This window comes from Sturnira hondurensis, unplaced genomic scaffold (genome assembly GCF_014824575.4).
Source record: "Sturnira hondurensis isolate 20B ecotype Veracruz unplaced genomic scaffold, ASM1482457v3 Scaffold0006693, whole genome shotgun sequence".
Lineage (NCBI taxonomy): Eukaryota > Metazoa > Chordata > Mammalia > Chiroptera > Phyllostomidae > Sturnira > Sturnira hondurensis.
In genome coordinates, this window is record NW_028079324.1 from 1,301,545 (window position 1) to 1,328,486 (window position 26,942).

At 39.8% G+C, this 26,942-nt stretch overlaps 1 protein-coding gene and 1 pseudogene across 1 annotated transcript in view; one reads left to right on the forward strand and one right to left on the reverse strand.

Moving 5' to 3' along the window:
* Window positions 1-26,942, reverse strand: part of DMD (dystrophin) — a 1,607,686-nt gene that overhangs the window by 1,263,950 nt on the left and 316,794 nt on the right. The gene's annotated exons all lie outside the window — the stretch shown is intronic.
* LOC118989954 (hypoxanthine-guanine phosphoribosyltransferase-like) lies at window positions 18,702-19,473 on the forward strand (annotated as a pseudogene).

The following is a 26,942-nucleotide window of genomic DNA, read 5'->3' on the forward strand; positions in this document are numbered from 1 at the left end:
CATAACAATTATCTTCATCATTACTAGTCGCCTGACCCTCATTCTTCATTTTCTATTAAATTCATTGAGGTGACATTGGTGAATAAGATTCTATAGGTTCATTTTCTAAAGTTGCCTTTCTTTGAGCCCTTTACTTTGAGGTCACCTGATTTGTCATTTCTGTCATTATATTGTCTGTATGTTTCCTTCACTTTAAGCCAATAGCAAAGAATGTGTTTAAGCGTTTGTGAAAACATAACTTTTATTCATGGACTGTAGTTCCAAGAACACTTGGGAAGGGTCTTAGGCTAATACAACGGAAAAAGCCTAGGAATTAAAAAACAGGTACTGGGTCCCATATCTACTGCTTTCTAACTGTGATGCTGTGTTTTTATAGAATTAAATTCCATCTTCTGTCTCTCCAGTTCATTAGGAATGAAAATGACTCAAAGCGCATAAAAGGGATATAAACACGTTAAACAGCACAAGGAATTCTCTTCATCCAGAAGGAAAATGATGCATTTTTTAGCTGGATCAATAGCATTCCGGTCACTGCCTCTTCCGGGAAGGGCTGGCTCATGCGGAACTCCTACTTCTCCTTCCACGAACGGCTCTGAGTTGAAACATCAACCTTTTGTTCCTGCTTCACAAACTACATTTATATATGGATGGCATCATGGAGCGATGATCTGATATACTGTAGGAGGGAAACATCGGCCTGGCTTCCCAAGCCCTCAGAATCTCATCACATCTTGTTCTGGTCAGAGGTTCTTCACTATTTGGGGACAATAAACTCCTTTGAGAATATGACATAAACTGTGGATCCTTTACCCTAGAAAAGATTGTATGTAAATTCAAGAACATGTTGAAGATCATGTTAATGGGGAAATGGACACTATCATGCACACTTCGTGAAACTCCTAGGGTCCCATGGACCCCAGTGATTGATTGCGATACCCTTTCACCTTTGGTAGTCCACACTGGCCTATCATTATGCTGTATCCAGTTAAAATCCTATACCCTTCAGTTGTCAGCGGGGTTAACCAACGCCTTTTAAAAATTTAACACAATCACACACACATTAGCTTGTAGTATCCTCTGGTTATATTTTCAATATGAAACTTCATTAGATACTGTACTATGTACCAGTTTTCTAGCATTGATACATTATCCTCTATGAGAATATAGTTTCTCATTTTAGTTTTATTGAATTGTGGTTCTTGAAGATTATCTCCCAAATGACTTCCTTTTCCTTCTTTCCATTTCTTGAAAGTTGAAAACATGAGTGAGAAAGAACTTTTATCAAAAGTATTTGCATATCTATTTAAAATGTATAAATTAATTGAATAAAATGAAAAATACAAAATTCTGAAAAGTAAAGCCTTCCTACCAATACAATGTAAAACAATTTAGTGTATTATATTTGGATATTATTGCTTTTGTTACATAATACATACATAAATACATGTATACCAAATACAGTTCAGTTTTTCAAAACAAGTTGTAATATTGTCTCATCTTTTTTACTCACACAATTCCCTGATGCCATTAAATTTTCTTTTGTCGCTTGCTTGTTAGTGGCACTATGGCATTGCATCACTTGGAGATATAATAATTTATTTAAAGAAACTAAAAGAAGGTATTCAAAGGTACAAATTTCCATAAAAAGCACATTAATTCCACAACCAAAAAGAAATATAAAGACCTTAGACATTGGTCTTATAAACTTTCTTCCCGGAGGTCTCATTTAAACACTATTCAGTAATCTCATAATTAACATTGAAATGAAAGATTCACAAACACCAGATATTTTCTTTACTTCTATCTCTTGAAATTGTGTAATACTTCATTAAAACTGATAGATTCCAATAACTACAGAGCAAAGAAAAGACCCAACCCAACTCTATAGAAAGTAATTAGAGCCCTAGCCAGGTGCCTCAGTTGGGTGGAGAATCATCGTCCCATAAACCAAAAATGTTAGGGATTTGATTTGTAGTCAGGGCACACACCTAGGTTGCAGGTTTGACCCCTGGTTGGCGCACTAATGAGAGGGAAGTGATCAATTTTTCTCTTTCTCCCTCTCCCTCCCTCCTTCCCTCTCTCTCACACACACACACACATCAATAAACGTATCTTTGGGTAATGATTTTTAAAAAGTGATTATAAAAATCCTCCATACAGAATAAAAAATAATATCTGCCACATTTATCCTGTGATGATATTCATGCCTACTAGCTCAGTGAAATCTTAGTTCTTATCATGAAGCAAGAACTCCACGTAAGATACTTTTTTTAAAGAGTGAAATTAATGTATCCTAATTCACACAATGAGTAAGTAGCAGAATCACAATTAGAGGCCACAGTCAGTCAGAGTGATTAGCAATTGTGTGTGGGGGTGTTTGTATTTAGGACATTTTGATACCATAAAATGAAAAGACAGCTGCTTAAGCCAATATGAGTCCGTGGCCTACGGAGAGGAGATATTCTTACCCTATCTGACAGAGTAAGTTAGTATGTGATCTCTATTTCTCTCCCCCTTGCCTTCTCTCACAACCATAGTTATAGTATCTCTCCATAACCCACAACCATGTGATGATGCTCAGGTTCAGTTTGCTTAGTGGTGCTTTGTAACTGGTCTAAACAATTTGACATGGCAAGCTTTACTGCATGGCCGAGGGGCCTTTTAAGGCTTTCCACCGAAAGCTTCTCTTCGAGCTCTGCCAAAGCCACAATTCCTCACTCAGATCTTGTGGTCCTAAAGGGAGACATGGTGCTCTGTGTACAAGAGTAAGAGCACATGTTGCCCTGGCTGGTGTGGCTCAGTGGATTAAGCATGGGTCTGTGAACCAAAGGGTCGCCGGTTCGATTCCCAGTCAGGGCACATGCCTGGGTTATGGGCCAGGTCCCCAGTAGGGGGTGCACAAGAGGCAACAACACATTGATGGTTCTCTCCCATTCTCCTTCCCTTCCCCTCTCTTTAAAAATAAATTTTAAAAATCTTTACAGAAAAGAATAACAGCACATGGGAAGCTAGGGCTGGGAATGGCTCTTAGACTTTTGATGCTCACTGTGTACTCTTTCTCTCTTCCCCTTCCACATCACTGCCTTTTGATGAAAGCCTTTCATAAATATACTCAGTGGAGTCTGTGAGTCTTTTCAAATACCTGAATTGGGGAAAACTTTATAATATATTATTTCCAGCCATAAAAATCCTAGTAGGCAGAACTCATGTATACAAGGTTTGTCCAGAAAAAGTCCAACCATTGTTAGGTTAGTGAGAATGGTTTGTGTGACACTGATGTGACCTGGCAACCAAGGAGAATGGACTGGAATGCACATGTGTGAACAATGATGACTTTACTGTACTAGTCAGTAGGGTCAGTAAAAGCCATTCATTGAGCATGTGTGCTGTGTGGCCGTCAGGTGCGAAATGACTGAGTAGAGCAACGAGTCTGCATCAAATGTTGCATCAAATGTTGCATCAAGCTTGAACATTCCTTCGTGGAAACTATTAGGATGATTCAGAAGGCCACAGCTATGGGCAGCTGGTGATTGGCAGCTTCATCATGGCAACACGCTTGCTCGTGCATCACGTCTTGTGCAGTTTTTTGGCCAAACATCAAATCATCCAGGTGACTTAGACCCCCTGCAGCCCGGATTTGGCCCCCTGTGACTTCTAGCTTTTTCCAAAACTAAAATTGCCTTTGAAAGGAAAGAGATTTCAGACCATCTATGAGATTCATGAAAATACAACAGGACAGCTGATGGCGACTGGGAGAACTGTGTGAGGTTGCAAGGTGCCTACTTGGAAGGAAGAAGACTGAGGCATCATTGTCCTATATACAATATTTCTTATATCTTGTATCTTTTTCAATATCTCTATTTTTTATATTACATGGCCAGATACCTCCTGGACAGACCTCATATTTTCACATAGTTTTTATATTTCATTCCATATTGGGGAAATTAAAGTATATCTTTATGTTAATGAAATATGCCTATGTTTTATTCAAACAGCTGCAGATAGATCACAAACTAATCATTTTGAAAAAAGCAATTCATTTAGCTTCAAGCTTATCTATCATTCTCTTATTAGAAAAATCTTTCTGCCACTCTAAAACACTAACCATATTTTAGCTTTCGCATCAGAAAACATCTCCCTGAATTTTTACTGTATTTTCACTTACAGCAGAAGAACCAAAATTACTCTATCGCATAAGAAAGTGCTACACTTAAAAAATTCCAGAAATTATATACACCCAACTTTTCTATCCATAAGTCCATTAAAATGACACATTTCTTCAACTCTTACTGATTTTATTTTCCTAATATTTTAGTAGCTTTCTAACATTTAGAATGATCACTCCGAAATGATCATAGAATTTAAATGGAGATGTCAAATGTTAGCTTCCTCAAAGGTATGACCTGCTTCTCCCCCAAAAGTAACACAATTTCCCTCCCTAATGGTCCTTCAGTCAGTAAGTGGAATATTTCAGCAAGGCAAAGCCTCCTTATCTATAAATCACTTTATCTATTTTTGTGCACTATTCAAATTCCCTCTTATGAAAAGGCAAGAAAGCGCTATACAATCCCTATATTTTAACTTAGAAGAGTACTTCCTTTACTCAAACTGAGGTATTACATCTGAAATTATTCATGTAGATCATTGGTTAAGGGAGTCATAGACTTAGTATTGTTTAAAAGATGTGTTAAAACTTCACACAAGCCAATAATGTGACACTTTCAAAATTCAGTAAAAATAGAAATTCAATTTTGAACCTGAACATTGACACTGAGCCTATGGGCTCAAGCTCACTGTCTCTCTATCTTTCTCCTTCTCCTCTCCCTCAACTCACTCACTCTCTCTCCCTCTCTCTCTCTCTCTCTCTTTCTCACACACACACACACACACAGAGTAGAAGTTGTACAGAACTGAAAATTATCAGGCTATTCTAACTGAAGGGAGTAGTTTTTGGATCCGTAACTACTTATCTACTTACACAGTATCTTCTTGGGGCTTAAATAGTTCCTAGTTACATGTTAGACCACTTTTCACTAATCCGTTCCCCATGTATTTTCCACTCTTAGTCTGTAAGTGAGAATTTTCCTCTTGAAGAAATAAAGCTTCGTAGGGCAGCAAAGATCCCAGAGTTTACCTATTTCTCCCATTTGCTGAATGCAGGCTTACCTCTATGGCTGTAGTACTGTCATTTACTAAAGTCATGGCCCAGTTACAATATGTTCATTCTTCTCCTCACTTACCTAGGCCTCCTAAAAAGCCCTGTTTAGGGTGAATGTGCTCAACGAAAGTCCTCAGTACTCACACAGGTACCACTGCAGAGTGGCTGTAAGAATTACAGATTCGTGGCCCCCATCCAACACGCTGGTGACGGCCTCGTGAATCAGTATTTTTGCCACCTCCCCAAAATAAGCCACATGTTTGAAATGTAGTCTCTCCTACCTTGTAATCTTTATTCGGTAGACCTCCTGTTCAAGGACAGCAGATGGGAGTAACAATTTATAGCAAGTAAAGAAAGGGCATATAAAACCCTGTCTCTACATGGTTCAGATTGTAGAAGCTGCTTCTGAAACCCCGCACAGTTTATTAAGGCCATAAGAACAGCACGAAGACATCTTGCTGAATAGCTGCCCACCCAAATAATGACGTTCACTTGATTCTCTCCCAGAATGTTAAACGTAATTAGATAATGGGACATATAAAAAGATTATGCCATCTAATCGTCCATTGCATCTACAGGTTTTGAGTGCCAACTATGTGACCTAGACTCTGAGATCCTTCTCTCTGAGTGACCGTGGAGCTGTGTTACATAGGGTTGTCAGAGAAGTCTTTTCCGAGGCCCAATTCAAGTCAGGAAGCACGCCCTGTAAATATCTTGGGAAGAGCTTTCCAGGAAGAGGGAAACACATGAGTAAAATCCCTGAGTTGGAAGCGTGCTTGGTCTATTAGAAGCAAAGCTAGAAGGCCGGGGCGTCTGGAGCTGAGTGACAGGGAGGAGGGCAGGGGAAACGTAGGATGTGCAGGGAACAGATCACATAGGATTCTGAATTTTCTTGAGTTGTAAAGTGAAATTATTCTAGGTTCTACACTACTCCAAAGATATTCTGTGCTTCCTCAATTTGTAAATTGCTGAAGAACAAGAATGCAGCCATATACCTATGTCCCCCAAACTTGGCTCATTGTCACCCGCTCCATAAGAGTTACCACTGTTCAACAAGGATCACAGATTAGGACTGTGGATTTTAGGTTTACACAGGAGCCAAAACTTGTCTGGGACAGCTATACAGGTTCTGCACACAGCAGGTGAATGGGTTAGCGAATCAAGGGTCCAATGGCGGATCCACTTTTACAACCAGTCTTGATCTCTCTGTTGGAAGAAGTCTTTCAGCAGATCATCATTGTCTAGAGTCTTCTATTGCAATTTTTGATATTTCTACTATAAAGTTAAATACAAGTCAAAAAAGCATGTATGGGTACCCATTAATTTTAGCAAGTTAAATGCCTTCATTTGGTTTTGTAAGTTAATATTTTATATATGAAGAATATCACTAAGTCAATTTCTTGAGAGCATGGCCATGTTGTTATTTCCTATTTCGTTTTGTCTTTTGATGCCTCTACAAATGAATGCATAGGTATTTTAGCAGTCACAAATAGTGCCCATGCTTATGACAGCTTTTCACATTTGACACATGTGATATGAATATACTTTCTAGTATTCTGTAAGTCGATGAGGCCATGTGACTGGTTTTGGCCAATGAGTTATGAACTGAGGTAACATACATCACTTCCTGTCTAAGTATTTAATTGCCAGTATTTAACTGTAGAAGGAAATCCCAGAGCTCTCTTTCCCTTTTCACAGTAACTGGAAATACTCTGGACGGTGGCCATTTCATTGGGCTCCGTTGTTGAATGACCACAAGGAACAGAGAGTTCCCTTGCTGATAAAGATGACATTTTATAAATATTGGTAAGTGGCTACTAATAAATTGTAACAGCAGTCCTTAACCTGCATATTATGATATATTAGCAATTCTCCAAACTAGAATCAAGTTATCCTAGTGAGCAGCTTTAGACTAGTTCCTAGTACGTAATAATTACTCAATAATTGTTTACTGAGTGAAGCACAGAATCTAACTATTCATCTACTAGAGGCTATTTAGATTTACTCTCTCAATTTTGCAAGGACCATTAATAATGACTTATTTCCTTAAAAATCAAGTCAGTAAAACTCCAGGTACCAAGTTTTTAAGTTTCCAATGAAAAATATTAGCACCATAGAAGCAAAAATGTTATGCTATATTACATGCCCAAGGCAATCATTAAATCAGAAGGTACATACCTCAGTAAACCACAAGGAATTTGAAAAACAGCAACCAAGTAGCCTTTAAATAGTTTTGCATTGGATAGAAATGTTTTGAAACAAGAAAAAATTGCACAGGAGGGACTGTTGCTTTTGCCAAAGACAATTGGGCTGAGCACGTGATCCTTCCCTCCCGAGTCATCCATGGTGTGGTTTCTCATGAATAGTATCCCAAGAGGCATGGCTACGTCCTTCTTCCAGGGACTTGGAGGAAAGAAAGCAATGGACGTGACAGACAACAACCTAAATTAAATATGCACCAGATGTTTTCTTTGGCTTCTTTCCATCACCTTCAATTTTGCAATGTTTTACTAAAGCTAACGAAATCCACGGATCACTACAAATAAGGTTGGGTAAGAATTACATGTGTATATATACCCATAGTGTGTACTATGATCTGGAGTTCTAGGTATAGGCATTAGACTAGGGACGTGTGTGCATAAGTGAGTATGTACAGTCCATATATCTAACTTACAACAAAACACATACACTATATAACTATTTGGTATTATTGGTAGTGTATGAGGTCTGTCTGGAAAAAGTCCAGCCATTCTTAATATAACGAGAATCATTTGTATGACATCGATGTAAGCTGGCAGCCAAGGAGAGTGGACAAGAATGTGCATGCATGGACAATGATGACTTCACTGTACTAGTCAGTGGAGGCGGTAGATGCCCTTGAGGGAGCATGTGTACTGTGTGGCCATCACACTGAAAATGATTGAGCCAGTAAAGCAATGAATCTGCGTCAAATGTTGTGTTAAGCTTGCACATTCTCTGTGAAAACTATCGGGATGACTCAGAAGGCCGCAGCTATGGGCAATTGGTGATTGGCACTTTCACCATAACAACACACTTGCCCATGCATCACATCTTGTGCAGAGTTTTCTGGCAAAATATCAAATCACCCAGGTGATTCAGTCCCCCTACAGCTCAGATTTGGTGCCCTGCAACTTCTGGCTTTTCCCAAAACTAAAATCACCTTTGAAAGGGAAGAGATTTCAGACCATTAATGAGATTCAGGAAAAGATGACGGGGCAGCTGATGGTGACTGGGAGGACTGTGTGAGGTCCCAAGGTGCCCTACTTTGAAGGGGACTGAGGTGTCACTGTCTTAATTGTCATATGTACAATGTCTCTTACATCTTCCTCAATAAATGTCTCTATTTTTCATAGTACATGGCTGGATACCTTCTGGACAGACCTCATATGTACATAGCTACATGTGTATAAGCAAGTATATATATTTCATCTGTATAAACAAGTATATACAAATGAAATACTCATTTATGTATATATGATATATAATTATATTACATATACTATTTGCAACTTTCTCTTTTAAATAACCATACATATAGCAGGGCTATCTTTACAACGTGGCAATAAAAATACCACTGTAGCATGAATTTTAAATGTTCCATGATACTGTACTATGTATATCGACCATAAGTTTTACCAATCCCACAGTAATGGACATTCAGGTCTGATATGTAACAAAGGCCCAGATGGGATGTTCCTATTGGGGTGTTTTGGTTTTCCTTATTGATTTACTGAGTTATTTACACATGAAGGCTACTAAAATTCTGTCTGTTATAAATGCTACAAACAATTTCCTAGCTCACTATTGGACTTTTAACTTTCTTTTATAATGATTAACACAGTGTTTTAATTAACAAATGGGCTCCTCTGTGGTTCGTATACAATCATAAGTGACCTTTAAATTTCACTTTAAGCAAACATCTCAAAAAACATTGGGAGTGCGCAGGAGGAAATACTGCTCACACTGCTAATTAGCATGCCTACGTGCGTGCATACGTGAAACGAGGAAAACATTTCATTAGCACATACACCTCCAGAGCAGAAAACTCATGGAAAACACAAGAGCCAAAATAAAATATACAGTAGCTGATTACAGAAAAAAAAAAGATAATGGCCATGAAATTAAGTTTTTCATGCTATTCTACTTTCTAGTACTGGCCTGCGGTAATCAGTCTGCAGGGCAAGATGTTGAGTGCTTGGGGTGTATAGGAAGGGGTGCTGGCACACTTAGGGAAGTCTGTCACCTTAAGGGCTGTCTCTGTGTGTGTCTGCTTATTCTGGCACTTCAACATTTTTCAAGGAATATTTTGTTTACATCAAACGTAACTTGACAACAGTGACATTCCAATGATGATAGATGACAATGTCTCATCACTGGCCACCTTTAAAACGGAGTTTAAGCTTTGCAGAAAACTTCTGATGTGATCCCATATACGATATCATATCATTCCACCCCCCTCACCCCAGTAAAATTACCCTGCGGTGAAATATTGTATTACATAGCCTGATTTACTGTGGAAGAAATTAGTTTTAGATGGCCAGGGGAAAAGCATCATTTAAGACACAGGTGGCAAGTCCCACAGGCCAGGCCCTCCGCCTTGTTTTATCCGGCCCGGCACCTTGTTTCTACCTGACAGCAGCACGGAGCTCTCACTTCACTGTTGAGGAGCAGTTACATTTCTACAGTCCTAAAGCTACATTGGGCCCTTTGAAGGCAACTGCGAGGCTGATGTGGCCCCTGGTGAAAATTAGTTTGACACCCCTGATTTAAGAATAAAACAGTCTAGCCCTGGCCGGTGTAGCTCAGTGGATTGAGTGCAAGCCTGCGAACCACCCGATATCGGTTCAATTCCCAGTCAGGGCACATGCCTGGGTTGCAGGCCAGTTCCCAGCTGGGGACTCACGAGAGGCAACCAAACATTGATATTTCTCTCCTTCTCTCCTTCCCTTCCCCTCTATAGATAAATAAGTAAAATCTTTAAAAAAAGAATAAAACAGTCTAAGACATCAGGTATAAAAGATATAAGAAATTGTATATATTTAAAACTAATTAAATAATTTAAATTCAACTTGTAATTTATATATTAGTGGGACACAAATATAGGCGATTATCTTTGGAAATTTCATTCACATAATGGAAAAATTACTGTTGTTTAAAACATCACATTTTGAGGCTAGACACAGCAAGGTGCATGAAAAGATGACAAATTTCAGAAAACCCTAACAGCAGCAACAAAATAATAAAGAAGGAAAAATTTAGTTCATTATTTGACCCTTAACTGTCTTTATGATGTTTCATCTATAAATTCTAACCAATACATGAAATAACTAGAATTGCCTTACTAAATACTTTTACCCACTCAATAAATAATTACTATAATCAGAGACTATGAAGCAACAGAAATAGCAAGATTTTTAAGAGCTTAATAAATACTTTCTCTCACACTGATTCCTGGCTTCTAGGATCAAGTGGGCAAGGAACAATTAGTAAATGAATGGTGATACTGTAGGGCTTCTTGCATACTCATTCCTGAACTGTTTGAGGTACCAAGTAGGTAAAGAGCCTTTAAGCGCCTGGCTCACGTGAAATCTACATGATGAAATAGAAGAAGCAGCATCCATGGACACATCTTATTTCTAATCCCATTAATGATCCCAAATTCCGCTTAAAATGACTTTCTGAGCTATTATAAAGTAAATTTTAATGTTTCCAAAAGAGACCTACATAGCTCAGGAAGCAGATAATTGCTGCTGGATTTAGCAATTGGACCCACAATACAGAAATTTCTAATTAAAGCCCTCCTTTTATCATGCTAATCTTTCAGCCCAAAATTTCCTTGGGACATGTTATAATGAAGATAAAATGTGCTAAGGTTTTCGTTCAACCAGAGATCCCAGAGAAACCTAATAAACATGTTTATAAATGTTCACTTGAGGTAAATTTTATTGTGAACAGCTCCTATTGTTATATATAGCTCTCAGCATAGGCATCGTTACACCAAGAAGAACTAAACTAACAGAAATAATGACTTAAAATGCTAGTCTTCCAAATCAGGATTTGATACAGGTAAAGGAGGAACAGGACTTTCTGTAACTGAATCAGCAGACAGACGATCTGGAATTAAGGACTCACATAACAAGACTGTCAACTATCATTAATTCCGTCAAAGACAATTTTTCCCCAAGGGTTTAATTTATCACATTTTCCTAGTTTTACAAAAAAAAAAAAAGATGTCTTCATTCTTATTGTAAGTTCAGCGCCACCCGAAATACTTCATATAAGCACTAACAGTGTGTTGGTTTCACAATAACTCTAAATTAATTACCACTCAAAATGATACCCCTTAGAAAGAATTTTATCTTTTTCTTTTTTTAAAAGATTTTATTTATTTATCTTTAGAAGGGAAGGGAAGGAGAGAAGAAGAGAAACATCAATGTATGGTTGCCTCTCATGTGTCCCCTGCTGGGAACTGGCCTGCAACCCAGGCATGTGCCCTGACTGGGACTGGAACCGCAATCGTGTGGTTCGCAGGCCCGGGCTCAATCCACTGAGCTACGCCAGCCAGGGATATCTTTTTCTTTATAAGCTTAAGGGAGTAGAGCTTGAATTAAAATAAAGCATCTGCCAGTAGACTTGAGCCCTGATTACATTGGATTTACCCCATATTTACCACACATTTACCTACGTTGCTCTGCAGGTTTATCAAGAAATTTTCACTGAATAACAGCACGATTCCATTTTTGCACTAATATTATCCCTTGGCAAAGACTACAAACTAATACGTAAGGATGCATTCTGACAGAATTCTGTAACGGGGATTATTATATGTGGGTGTCTGCTAACTACACAGTTTAAGAGATACAGGGTGCGGCACAAATAACAACCCTTCTTATGACAAAATCTTCCATTACAAAAATCATGGGCATGTCACTCTGTAACATAACCATATGACACTCAAGCACACCATAGGACATTTTAGGTGAAATGTTCAAATGAACACTATAAGTTATTACACACAAATTATTACCCTACCAACCACACTCACACAGGCGTTACTTCTGCCGGACCCTGTATAGCCATATAAAATAAGTTACCAGTCCAGGTTATTATTATCCACCTCCATTTTCCTGCTACCACACTTTGAATATGGTTTCACTAAAAATAGGGTTAATAACTTTATTCGAGAAATAATTATTAAAAGCATAAAATGCTTTCTGAAAATGGACTATAATAAACAATAAAATGAATGGAAAACAGGAAAGCAAATCACTGAATGAATGTAGAAACTCGAGCTTATTCTACAGAAAATGGGAAAACATGATGAATTTGCTTGAAATATTTACAATCCTGGGGCAGACATCATATGCGTCAAACTTCAGGATATCGGGCCCCATATCCATCATTTCTGTTCTGTGACCTTAGTTAAATGGTGCAATATCCCCGGACTTCAGTTCCTTCATGGATGAAATGAAAAGGATGGAGAGCACTCCGTCTACTTAATGCTGCTCACACTGAATACACATAGAAATTCTTTCCAAGTGCATTTGAAATTTCCCGTGGGTTGGGAAGCAATTGATCACCACAGCGGAACTTACTCTATACTTAAGGGCAAAGGAACTCTCCAACTTCTTAGTCAATCAGGAGCCTGAGTAGATCTGTAAAAGCTTACTTAAAACAAGTACAGTCTCCAATAAGTACAGTACTCGTGACAAACACCTGGAAGGCACCATGCTAGCTACTCTTCTCTACTGATCACTTCCCTCATGAGAATCTACTAAATTGTGTGTGAGTGCATTTTTCAAGATAGATACAATAAGATATCTGTGTACTCTTATTACAAAGTAACAATGACACTTCACCATCAAACGCTGGATTTATGCTCCCTGCCCTAGAATATAAGTGCAACTCTGATGATGGAGCAAATTACACTACGTGACTTCTAAGACTAAGCCACAAAAGGCAATAGTTTCTGCTTGGTACCCTTTGGGTTGCTTGCTCTTTGGAACCCAGGCAGCATTTTGACCATAATTACATGGAGAGGTCACAGGTAGGTGTTCCAGACAGCTGCCCCGGCTGAAGCTCCAACATTAGCCACCAGACATGTGACACGAAGAAGCCTTTGGGATGAACTGAGTCCTAGTCAGCCCCCAGAATCATGAGGTAATGACAAAAATGACCAGTACTTGCGTAACCTCTTAACTTTTGAGGTGATTTGCTACATGGCAATAACAGAATAGGATAAGCAGGACTCTAGCATACAGGTGAGGTAAGGGGTAAATATTTGTATCACACAGTAAATAAGATGATGAATTAAGCCCAGGCTGGTGTAGCTCAGTGGATTGAGTGCGGGCCTGCGAACCAAATAACCGCGGTTTGATTCCCAGTCAGGGCACATGCCTGGGTTGCAGGCCAGTTCCTAGCAGGGGACGCATGAAAGGCAACCATACATTGATATTTCTCTCCTTCTCTCCTTCCCTTCCCCTCTAAAGATAAATCAATAAAATCTTAAAAAAATAAAATAAAATCATGCAGATAAATTCAGTTGCATTTTTTAAAAAAAGATGATGAATTATTATTGCAACTTACTTCTTTATGACACTATGCTTCATCAGAGATTTGTTTTATTTGGGAAAAAAAGTATTTAAATAAATATTTGGCATTAAGACTCTTCATGAGGACAAAAATTAAGCTACACAAGATACACCATATCCAGTCTACATGAGCCAATCCAAACACTATATGAATGATTCCAAATAAGCCATCTGACCTTTTTCGAGAAAGTTATACAAGTAGATTAGCTCAGTTCTATCCAATAATTCTTTCCACCTTTATAAATCTGCCATGCCCCATAAAAAGTAATGAACACAAAGCAACTAAGAACTGTCAGAGATCCTTGTTTTGCAGAAACTGACTCCATGTTTTTTATCTCCCACCGCTTTACCTACTATCAAGAGGCAGATGGGAAAAGTCAGTTTCCAGCATTAATGGTTAAACTACAATTCTTTAGAGAAACTCCAAGTATCTTTGCCAAAGATTACAATGGACTTCTATTCTATACTTTTGACTTTTGGTTACTTGAAATTTATGTCAGAATTTATAACCATAATACAATGCAGGAAAGTTGGCCTGATTATAAACATTTCTTCACCCTTAAACACTTATTTAGTGCCGGCTGTGTAAGAGGGTTTTTCACCTACATAGTGCGTCAATCATTTCAGCCACCATGTAAAGCAGAAATCATCTCCATTTTAGAAGTGAGAACACTGAGTCATAGAGAGAAAATGTATATTCAGGTCCAATAGAGAGTTACTGAAATAGTATGGCTGGAGTTTGAACTACGTTAGCTTCCCCTTGTCCACCACTGTTCAGCTCAAGAAAAGGCTCGACGGAAACTTTTAGCTACGGAATGGTCCTTGAACATAACACTCCCATTATGTCTAAAATTTCGGCCCTTGTGTTTAAAACAATTTATAGCCCTTTCATCCTGTATTTTCAAAATATTGTGGTCTCTTTTCTTATCTACAAAATAAGTCAAAGCTGACAGCATTTTCATCTTGCTCACTGAAAGACTTTATGGAACTAGAGGAATTCTAGTATAAAGTCCGTGCTCAATACATGCGGATTGGGTAAGTGAATACAAGAGACACCTCTAGTTTCAGGACATCTGACTAAAAAATCAGACTCTCAATATAAGAAAATTGTGCACCTGACATTGAAAAATCCTAAAATGCTTTAGACAATGTTACTTAGCCAGGGTTCTTTTTCCCCTTCTTCCATTTTACAGCTAATATCATGTGTTTGTTCAAAGGAACACTAACTAGGACCTGTATTTTTTTTCTAACATGCCTTCCAGTTTCAAAACTCTGTTTGGAAATCTTCTGGGCACCAATCTTTAGGGCTAAGCTCCAACCTGACAATTCCGTTCCTGGGTTGAATGCTCAATCGCATCAGAAAGTATTAAGGCTTCCAAAAAGCAGATCAATGGGGCTTTTCATCTAAGGAATACTCCCCACTGGCTAGCTTTGCACCCTCTGTTTGCCAATTTTTCCATATAATCTGTATTCGGTCAGAGGGATAAGTTGTATTGGGAGACAAGTTGCATCAGGAGGGGTTGATGGCAGAGTGGAAGGAATCTCCTTGCCCCATCTCCTCCCTACACAGAAAGACTGGGCCTAAAACCGCCTACCAGCGCTTTCTGGCTTCAGAAGGAAGCATAGCTATATTCCACCTGACGTGGTTCCAAGATTCTGTCTCAGCAACATAAAAGTGAGATAGTGTATCCTTTCCTTTGAATCCTTATCCAGTATATGAGCTCAGGAATTTGTCAAACTCTACAGTTTATCATTCAAAAGTTTACTTATAAATCAGTTTCTAAGTCGGGGTATACCTTCTCATAGGAGAACTGATAAAAATTCTCATAAGAGCCCTGGCTGATGTAGCTCAGTGGATTGAGCATGGGCCTGTGAACCAAAGGTCTGTGGTTCGATTCCCAGTCAGGGCACATGCCTGATTGCAGGCCAGTTCCCAGCCAGGGACACATGAGAGGCAACCATACATTGATACTTCTCTCCCTCTCTCCTTCCCTTCCCCTCTCAAGATAAATAAATAAAATATTTTAATAAAAAAATTCTCATAAGGCTCTCAGATCAGAGCACAAAATTTCACTTAACTGCTGATACATTTAAAGAAATAATCCTGATATTGGTGTTCGTTTTTAAAGACCTGCAATGAGTCTATACCACAGAATGTTCTTTATATAATTCATCTTACTTAATCATCCTAGCAGTTGTATGAGTTAGATATAGCTATCATAACACACAAGAAGAAACTGAGACCCGGAAACTCTTTCAGGGCCACGTAGCTAGAAAGTGGCAGAATGTCAACGTCAGTCTCTCGGATGACAAATCTTGGGCTCTCTCCTCCTTGGCCAACTAGTACATTCCTTCTCAAAGCCTGGGGCTTCTCTGAGTAAATGTGCTTGCATTTGGGGGCTTTAAAAATGAAAGTTTTTCTGATTTTGGAGCATCGAGTGCATTTCTCGGTTTCTCTCAACTCCTTTCCGGGGAATGGTGAAATTTCTGGCCTCCGACACAAATTCCGTCAAGCCCTGGGATAGTTGGAATAACTGTTGGCTGCCTACCCAACATCTGTTTTCTTCTCTACTTCCTAATACAATCTTGTTTGATTCAGGAATCACCCTGTCCCATTTGGCTGGCTTTTGATTGGTTTCCCCTTATTGGTTTAGGCATGACATGAACCTATCCAATAAAATGGAAGCAAACATAGGCTACAGAGCTTCTACAAAATGCCCCCCCATCCTTAAAAGAGGCATACATTTAGATTATAATAAATATGCATGAATCAATAGGCGGTTTCAACAACTGAGTAGCTTCTGGGGAAAAGATTAAAGTGTTCTCAACTTTGTGACTTGCACAGCTTTAGTAAGATCAAAGTTTAAAAACAGGACTAGAAGCAGCCATGGCAGAATCTCTTCAAAGCACCCTTTCCATAACAGAGCTCTTTATCATTATAACCTCCCCATGAACAACAACAAAAAAGCCATAAAGGATTAAATAATTCTCAGCCACACAAAATAATGTGTTTTTTTATATTTTATTTATCTTTAGAGGGGAAGGGAAGGAGAGAAGGAGAGAAATATCAATGTATGGTTGCCTCTCATGAGTCCCCTGCCGGGAACTGGCCTGCAACCCAGGCATGTGCCCTGACTGGGAATCGAACCTCGATCGTGTGGTTCGCAGGCCCGCGCTCAATCCACTGAGCTACACCAGCCAGGGTCAAAATAATGTTTTAAAGTAGAAAAATACTCCAAACAAAGCAAGGAACAAAGCATGGAAATTATTTGTATTCCATGTCACAAATAAATGGCTAATGCATTTAATATATAAATGATGCCTGTAAACTGGTAAGCAAGGATACTAAGCTAATTAGTTAAAAAATTGGGAACTGTATAATTTCCCAGAAAAGGAAATTCTACTGATTCTTCCACACATGTGAAAATGCTAACTCCCCTTTATAATAAGAAATGCATGCAAATACTCGAAATTTTACACACAGACACACACACAAACACCAGGTGGCAAGTTTATTTTAATTGACTCATCCTTTTTATTTTTCAATCATATCCATGCATATCTTATATGCATGTTCTTTTTAAAACATGTTAAATTAAAAAAATAACTTTTGCTCTGGGTGGTGTAGCTCAGTGGATTGAGCGTGAACTTGCCAACCAAAGTATTGCCAGTTTGATTCCCAGTCAGGGCACATGCCTGGGTTGTGGGTCAGGTCCCCAGTAGGGGGTGCACGAGAGGCAACCACACATTAATGTTTCTCTCCCTCTCTTCTGCCCTCCCTTCCCCTCCATCTAAAAATAAATAAATAAAATGTAACAAAAAAGTATACATGGGGAAAGATATGCCAATGTATACACTGCATATGTTAACCACCACACGTTGGTGTTTCTTTCTCTCCCTCTCTTTCTCCTTCCCTTCTCCTCTCTCTAAAAATAAATAAATCAAATCTTTAAAAAATAAAAATAAAAAACTTTTGGTGAGACCACTTCCTTCCAGTGATCATCTATCTCCTGAAACAGGCCATGTAATATAAGATCAGTTGTTATTACAGAGAATCCTTGTGCGGCTGTGCAGGGGGTGAAAGTGGGCATGTAACTGTGAAGGAGAGCAAACTGATTGAATGGCATATTTTACAAGCTCGTTATAAGGAAAGGTCCACATGTAAGAGGAACTGTATAAAGGAGAGTCATACATAAGACTGAAGAGGTTTGCCAGAGCAGAGGTCTTGAAATCCAGGCCAACAGACAGGAAGGGAGGGTTGCTAGAAGTGATCCATAGTGGCAATGGGTAGATACTGAGAACCAATTATGTATGAGCAAGTTCAGGGAGAAGATATCAGAGGACTAGAGGGTTCAAACTTGGATGAGAAAAAAGATCGGAAGAGCCCCCCCCGGGCACATGGGCAAAGATGAGTTCAGCTTTACATATATTGAACTTGAGGTTACAGTCACGCATCTGAGTGTGGGAACTACTAGTCCCTATGTAGATGAAACTGTAAAACAACCACTTTGGGGGGAGGGCTGAAACTCTGAGAAGCACAAATTGCTATGGGAGGTGATGTAATCTCCCCTCCAGCCTCCAGAAGGAGGCAGTCCTGCTGACGCTTTGATCGTAGGCCAGGGAGGCTCGGGATGAACTTCTGAACTGCAAGATAATGAATCTGTGTTGTTTTAAGGAATGACATTTGTGGTTATTTGTCACAGCAGCAAGAAGAGACTAATACTGAAACTCATTATCAGTTAGACACAATGACTAAGACATAAACATTGAGGGTATGAGTATACTCTGTAAGAAGGGGGCTTCCTTCTCATTTCTTCCCATCGGTGAATGCCTAAATGCCATTTCTTGTTCTATAGTGTTAGCTACAGTATCTCTGCCTAACCCCAAACATTATATTTGTCATTTAAAATATTTAAAGAGAGAAAACCGCTATGTTTTCTGATGTGGCCCTTCCTCCTGCTGCGCCTCTGCCCACTTTTGGGGGGAGGGGGGGCGGCAGCTTCTTCTTCCTCAGACTGCCCTTAGTTGGTGCACCTGCTGGCTCAGTTACGGCGACCTGCAGGCCCAGTGTCACGACTGGTGATGATGAACCAGGTCATGACCTGCATTTATGCTGTATACCTAAGCATGACACTGAGGTTTTGGAAAAGGTGTTTATTTCCCATGGACTAATTGTGGACAGGACCGAACGGCTTGCTTGAGATGTGATAAAGGAGAGGGGAGGCCATCACATTGTAGCCCTCCGCACACTCGTTGAGGGCTATACATTCTTTGCTGACCTGCTAGATTACATCAAAGCCCTGAACAGGAATAGTGACAGATCCATTCCTATGACTGCAGATTTTATCAGACTGAAGAGCTACTATCATGATCCATTGACAGGGGACACAATTGGTGGAGATGACCTCTGAACTTTAACTGGAAAGAATGTCATGATTGTCGAAGCTGTAATTGACATGGGCCAAACAATGCGAACCCTGCTTTCCTTGCCGATGGTCAAGTGGTACAATCTGGTGAAGGTCGCAAGCTTGCTGCTACAAAGGACCTCTCGAAGTGTTGGGTATGTATACACCAGACTTTGTTGGATTTGAAATTGCAGACAAGTCTGTTGTAGGATATGCCCTTGACTAGAACGAGTACTTCAGGAATTTCCATCATGTTTTTGTTATTAGTGAAACTGGAAGAGCAAAATGCAAAGCCTAAGATGAGAGTTCAAGTTGAGTCTGGAAACATCTGGAATCCCACTGAAATCACCGGTAAAGTTATCAAATGTTCTCGTTCTGAGCTTGTTGCATGTATCTTCTAGGAATTTTATCTGTTTTGTATTTTAGACATGTCGGTTGCTGCACTCTTGAGCTCTTTATTTGCACTATGAGCTTAAAGACTATCTGTTCCCTTTGGATGAATTTTTTTTATATATATAAGTTCATTTGTAATTTTAAGATACTTTAAGATTGTGTTACAGAAAAGCACATTTCTTTTGTCAATCACATTATAATCAGATCTGTATTCAAGTCATTTTAAGTTCCTACTTTCGCCATTTAGGAACAGTCATTGATTTCTCCTCATGCATTTGTACATATGTTACATCTTCAGAAAGATCCACATAAATGATATCAGCACTCTAAATTCAATATTGCTGAGAAAAAAATTTCAGATCACATTTTTTAAAGATTTTTAAAAACTAATTTAATTATTTTTCAAGTACAGTTTTCTGTCTATTACTCCCATCCCATCCCAACCCCCGTGCTCCCCCCTCCCTCCCATTTCCACCCTTCTCAGTTGTTGTCCATGTATCCTTTATATTTGTTCCTCTAAATCCCTCCCCTATTTCCCCTGAAATTCCCTCCCCTCTCCCCTCTGGTCACTGCCCCCCTGTCCTCCATTTCAGTGTCTTTGGTTATATTTTGCCTGCTTGTTTATTTTGTTGCTTAGCTTATTGACATGTGAATGAAAAATCTCTCTTTAAATACAAAAAATTTAACTTCGATAAATAAAAAAAATACTTTACCACCTTTTGAATTCTTCAATGTAAAAATCCTTAAAATAAAGGCTGTTTCTTTAAAAGAAAAAAAATAAAGATAAGTCTATTTTTCTTTTTTTAATAATTTTTAAAAAGATTTCATTTATTTATTTTTAGACAGAGGGGCAGGGAGGGAAAAAGACAGAGAAAGAAACATCAATGTGTGGCTGCCTCTTGCACTCCCCACACCAGGAACCTGGCCCACAACCCAGGCATGTGCCCTGACTGGGAATTGAACCAGCGACCCTCTGCTTCACAGGCCAGCACTCAATTCACTGAGCCACACCAGCCAGGGCTAAATCTCCTTTTCTTAACTCCCAATTTAATTATTTTGAAGAGACCTACAATATGGTTTTTCTGTTTTACCTCTTTGCCATTATAAGAGCCCATTTTACTGCTTGATATAATTAGTACTTTTGTGATGTTTTATAGATTTTTTTATAACATGGAGAATGCTTCTCTATAGTGTTTCTGTATGTTTAAAGTTTGGTATGTCTATTTAAAATGTTCACCTGCTTATCTCACAAATGCATATATATTTACCTGCCCCATGGTAAGCATTCTCCCAGGAGGTTGACAACTACTGTCCATTAGACAAAGAAGAAGAAGAGAAAAAACATTTCCCCCCACAAATGCTTTTTATTTTATTTTTATTTTTTTAAAGATTTTATTTATTTATCTTTAGAGGGGAAGGGAAGGAAAGAAGGAAAGAAACATCAATGTATGGTTGCCTCTAGTGAGCCTCCTGCGGGGAACTGGCGTGCAACCCAGGCATGTGCCCTGACTGGGAATCGAACCATGATCCTGTGGTTCACAGGCCCGGGCTCAATCCACTGAGCTACACCAGCCAGGGCAACACAAATGCTTTTTAGTACTTGCAAATATTAGAAGACTAAGGAGAATGGCAATGAGAAAGGATCATGCCCTCTGGCTGATCTGGCTGGCAGTTTCAAAACATGAAACATCAAAAGTGCACTAGAAGTCACAGCACCTGGTTTGAGTCCAGTTCTGCCAGTTCCTTGCTGCTGACACAAATCCCTTATCCCATACATTTCTCCTACTCTAAAATACGGGTGTCATAAAATGATTCCACAGCTTTATTGAACGGGACAAATGAGATGCCTTTTAAAAACTGCAAGTGTTAGATAAGGAAGAGAGGTGCCACTTTTTGTTCTGGCAAGATTACTAGGTTTAAGATTATCTTGTATTCTTTCTTTTTTTTTTAAAGATTTTATTTATTTATTTATCTTTAGAGGGGAAGGAGAGAGCGAGAGAAACATCAATGTATGGTTGCCTTTCATGCATCCCCTGCTGGGAGTTGGCCTGCAAGGAACTGGCCTGCAACCCAGGCATGTGCCCTGACTGGGAATTGAACCGAGATCCTCTGGTTCGCAGGCCCACGCTCAATCTACTGAGCTATACCAGCCAGGGCCAGATTATCTTGTATTCTTACAAAATTACAAGAGCATAAGCCAAGCATGGGTAATGTTTCAGAGCCTGATTCCTTTACTTTGAGCTGTTAGATTGTAGAGGACATGATTTGGGGCTCAACATGTTTATCAAAGGAATGTGGGACCTGCGCCCTAAGCTGTGCAAAAACACAACGAGCAACAAGGCCTTATAGGCAGAAATGAAGGTATGTCCTTGTTGGCTTGTTGGTTTCTTTATCTGCTACACCAATTCCAGGATAAGGGTGGTTTCAGACTATCTCTGGAAGAAGAGACTCATGTGCAGTCAACAAAGGAGGAAACAGGCAATCTGATACTTGGGGGCAGCTAGGAAAAGCTATGTGAAACCAGTCTTATTGTTAGCATGCAGGTAATGGGTACCTTCCTCAAATTTGCATCCCATGGTATTTGACAATTTTAAGAAGAAAAACAGCCCCGCCTAGCTGGTGTTGCTCAGTGGACTGAGCGCCAGCCTGTGAACCAAAGGGTCACTGGTTCAATTCCCACTCAGGGCACATGCCTGGGTTGCAGGCCAGGTCTCCAGTAGGGGGTGCTCGAGAGGCAACCACACAGTGATGCTTTTCTCCTTCTCTTTCTCCCTCCCTTCCCCTCAGTCTAAAATTAAATAAATACAATCTTTTAAAAAATGAAAAAAAAATAGCCCCCAAAGATGTACACGTCCTAATTCCTGGCACCTGTGAATATGTCACATTACGTGACAATGATGAATTAAGGTTGCCAATGCAATGAAGTTTGCTAATCAGGTCGCCTTAAAATAGGTAGAATTTCCTACATTATCCAAGCACTCCCAACGTAATCATGAGTCCTTATAAGCGGAAGACAGAGGCAGAAGAGGAGGTCGGCATGATGTGACATGAGAAGACTCAATTTGCCCCTGCTATCTTTGAAAATGAAAGGGAGACATGAGCCAAAGAAAGAAGGAAGCCCCTAAAAGCTGGGGGCAGGGGAAGGAAATGCGACCTCCCCTCAAGCCTCCAGAAGGAAAGCAGTCCTGCTGATGCTTTGATTTTAGCCCAGTGAAGCTCAGGTTGAACTTCTGAACTATAAGATAATAAATCTGTTGCTTTAAGGTATCGAATTTGTGGTTCTTTGTCACAGGAGCAAGAGGAGTCTAGTATAGAGACTCATTATCAGTTAGCAGGTGAGGTTAATCCAAGAGAAATACACTTTTATCCACATGGACATAAACCACTCAGCGTAGCTTCTTTCACTTTTATTCTTTCTGGAACCCATGCCAATCATTGACACCAACCAGAAAATCATGCCCTCCACTGACATTTTTCTGATCAAAGTGAATATTATCGAGAGTAAGAGCATATTCACTTACTGGCCAAAATAGGACAGATTTGAGATTGAACTGCGGTGTTATCAATAATTCCACCGTAATAACTGCCATGTATCAGGATTTCCCAGGGACCCTTCCCACTGGCATTTCACTGGCTGGTTTTCAATCCCCATGTGACTTGACCTAATCACTAACATTTAATGCTGTTAAACACTCCTCTCACTGAAACACTGTCTTCTACCAGTTTCCAAAATACCACACCTTAAAATACCTCCTCCTTTGTCCTCTAATCATTCTGGTCATCCATTTTGTCCCTTTGGCTGATTGCTTCTCATCACTAGCCTTGGGATCTCTCATCTCTCTGTACTTTTCTCCCAGGTGGTCTCATCCAGATCAGTGAGTTTGAATCCCATCTATGTTGCTGATGACTTCCAAGTTACTCACCTTCAACTCTAATCTTAGACACCCCAGATTTACGTATATTAATAACTCATAAGCATCTCAACATAAACATGTTCAGAACTGAGCTCCTAAACTTCCTCCCAAACTCACTCCTCCCGCAGTCTGTCCTATCTGAATCATTGGAAACTCACATTCTTCCAATTGTTTAAGCCAAAACCTGTTGGGGACCATTTTGTGTGGTATCAGAGACTGTAGCCCCATGCAAGCTAAGCCTTGGAAGAGGCCTATAAGACTTGACGGGAAAACTGGGAATGCAGGAGGCAGGCATGAGCCGATGCTAGCACTGAGGGTTCCCATGGGAAATCAGGCCTGAAGAATACATTGTATCATTTGAAGCTTGCTTTGCTTTGTATAGCCCTGTTGATATAAACCATATGCTTAAACTCAAAGCATAAGGGAGTAAACTCCTAATCCCCTGAATCATGCCTTAATGACCTTCTGACATCAGCATATCTAATAGACCCTGACCTGAGGCAGATCTCTGTCTCTCCTCAATTGTTATCTATAGACACTATCTGGTTTCTGTAACTATGGCCCATAGACATTGATTGGTGAGCTTTGCATGCAGACTATATATCCCTGCACATACCGACCCCAATAAAAGCTGTTTTGAAGAAGGGTTTGGGGCATTCTCCACTAGAGGAAATCACCATCGGAACAACAGCCTGTGTCCAGGACGACTTATTCTCATCCACAATGGCCAGGAGAGCTCCGCAGGACAGGCATCCCACAAAAAAACCTTGGTAATAGTAATCCTTGGTTCCTTGAATTCTTTCATAATTCACACCTACTGTGCCATGTGGAGCATGACCTTGATTAATAATGGCCTTAATTCTGCTGCCACGATGCCATCCCAGAGGTCATGAAACACAAAGACTCACCAACCAAATGAATATGGTCAAATCCCATTGTTTACGGCATGATTTCACTCACATGGGAGATATGAAACAAAAAGCAGCAATGAACAAAACAAACAAAACAAACAAAACAAACAAAACATAGATACAGACAACAGAATGGTGGTTACCATAGGAGAAAGTGGTGGGGGGAGGAAGAAGAGGGTAAAGGGGATCAAGTACACAGTGATGGAAGGAGACTAGACTTTGTGTGGTAGGCACACGATACAGTATATAGACGTCATATTAAAAAGATGTTACACCTGAAACTCATCTAATGTTATTAACCAATGTCATCCCAAGAAATTTAAAAGATAAATAAATCATTTTAAAGCTTATGACAAGATGCAAGGTGAAACAGCCAGGAAGGTAACACAATTAGGGTAAGGTCAAACAGCAGGAAGGATACACTATCTAAATCTTGGGTTGTGCAGTGTGCCTATGCTTTGCCGTGTCAGCCTTCCCTGCTTACAATGCGGACAGAAGCAGAGGTGATACCTGAGCAAGGGCCCAACAGACAGAAGGTGCCGGATACTGCCGTGTGCATTTGCTCTGCTGCAGAGATGCAGGGACGAGTATACCCAACCTGTAGCTGTAGCTCAGTTAGTGTACTAAACAGCTATGGAGTTCATTTGCGTTTCTTACGTAGAGCGCCTAGGAGACCATAATGAGACCACGGTATCCTTCCTGGGTGGCCAGTTCAGGAACGATGTAGCTATCAACTCAGAGGTGATAGGATCGTACCTTCTGAGCTGGTCTTTTCTTCTCTTTCTAGTCCTAAATAACACTCATGTGCACTCCATGATTTATTCCATCTATTTATAATATGTGTAGTGGGTTAAGTTACTATCTATACTTAGCATACATTTTGACCTCTGCCTATGTCTCACAGGTTATTTGCTTCCTCATCAGCTAAATACAACTCATGGATTTCATGTGTATTTCATAAGCTACTAGATTACTTATGATTGATGCTTAACACCACCTAGAAGTTCTATCCATCCTCTTTGGCTTTGTAAGGCACAATTAAATATTGAAAGAGAGAAAAGACTGACAGCTGCCAGAGGGAAGGGGTTAGAGACTGGATGAGAAAGATGAAGGGGTGAAGCAAAGAAAAAAAAGACTCACAGACACAGACAACAGTTTAGAGATTGGCAGGAGAAGGGGTTGGGGGAGGTAGGAGAGGGTAAAGCGGGGATAAAAATTGATCCAGGAGACTTGACTTGGGGTGGTGAACACACAAGACAGTGTACAGATGATGTAGACTTGTACAGCTGAAGCCTATATAATTTTATTAACCAATGTCATGCCCATAAATTCAACTAAAAAATTACTTAAAACACAATTAAATATTCTCAAAGGAGACAGCAAACACACATTCCACATTGCATTAGCAAATCCTGTAGGTTGTCCAAAGTATATCCAGAATTCAACCACTAGGCATCATGATGATTGATAGACCCATTATGAAAAACAGTACAGAGGTTCCTCAAAAACTAAAAGATAGAACTACCAGCCCTGGCCATGTGGTTCAGTTGGTTGGAGCGTCATCCTTTACATCAAAATGTCGCAGGCACAACCCCTGGCCAGAGGGGAGGCAGCCTATATATGTTTCTCAGAATGATATCTATGTCTGTCTATCTGTCTCTCTCTCTTCCTCTCTAAAATCGATGAGCATATCCTCGGATGAGGATTTAAAAAAAAACAACAGAACTGCTATATGATCCAGCCATCTTCCTTTTAGGTAGATAGCCAGAGGAAATGCAAACAGTCCCTCAATGAACTGTCTGCACTCCCGTGTTCACTGAAGCATCATTCACAGTAGCCAGGACACGGAAACAATCTAGATGTCCACGTATGGACAAATGAATGAGGAAAATGGACAAACATCCAACAGAATAGTATTCAATCTTTCAAAAGGGAAATTCTGCCATTTGTGACAACACAGATGAACCTGGAGGGCAACGATATGCTAAGTGAAATATGCCACATATAGAGAGACAAAGACAAATATTGCACGATTCATTACATGTAGAATCTTGTGAGAGGGGAAGAGCCCAACTCAGAAACAGAGAGTAAACCGTAAAGTTGTGATCTCACCGGAAGCTGCAGGGCGGGAGTCATGGGGAGTTCCTGTGTAATGGACACGGAGTTTCCAGTTTGCAAGATGGAAAAAATTCTGGAGATGGAGAGGATGGTGACGACTGCACAAGTTTGTGAACGCACATGATACCACTGAACTGTACACTGATAATGATTAGGATAGTAAAGTTGATGTGATGCGTATTTGACCACAATGAAAAATTGCAGGGAAAGAGAAGAGGAACGATCCCAACCCAAGCACCTGTTTCATCTTGCCTGGACCACTGCATTCTGACTGGCTTCCTTGCATCCATCCTTGTTCCCTTTTGGGTATTTGCCGCACAGCAGCCATGTTGAAATAATACAAGCTTCTGTCATTCCTCTCATTGCTTTTCATCTCACCGGTAATAAAAACCTAGGTTGTGACCATTCCTTTCAAGACCCTATGTCATCGG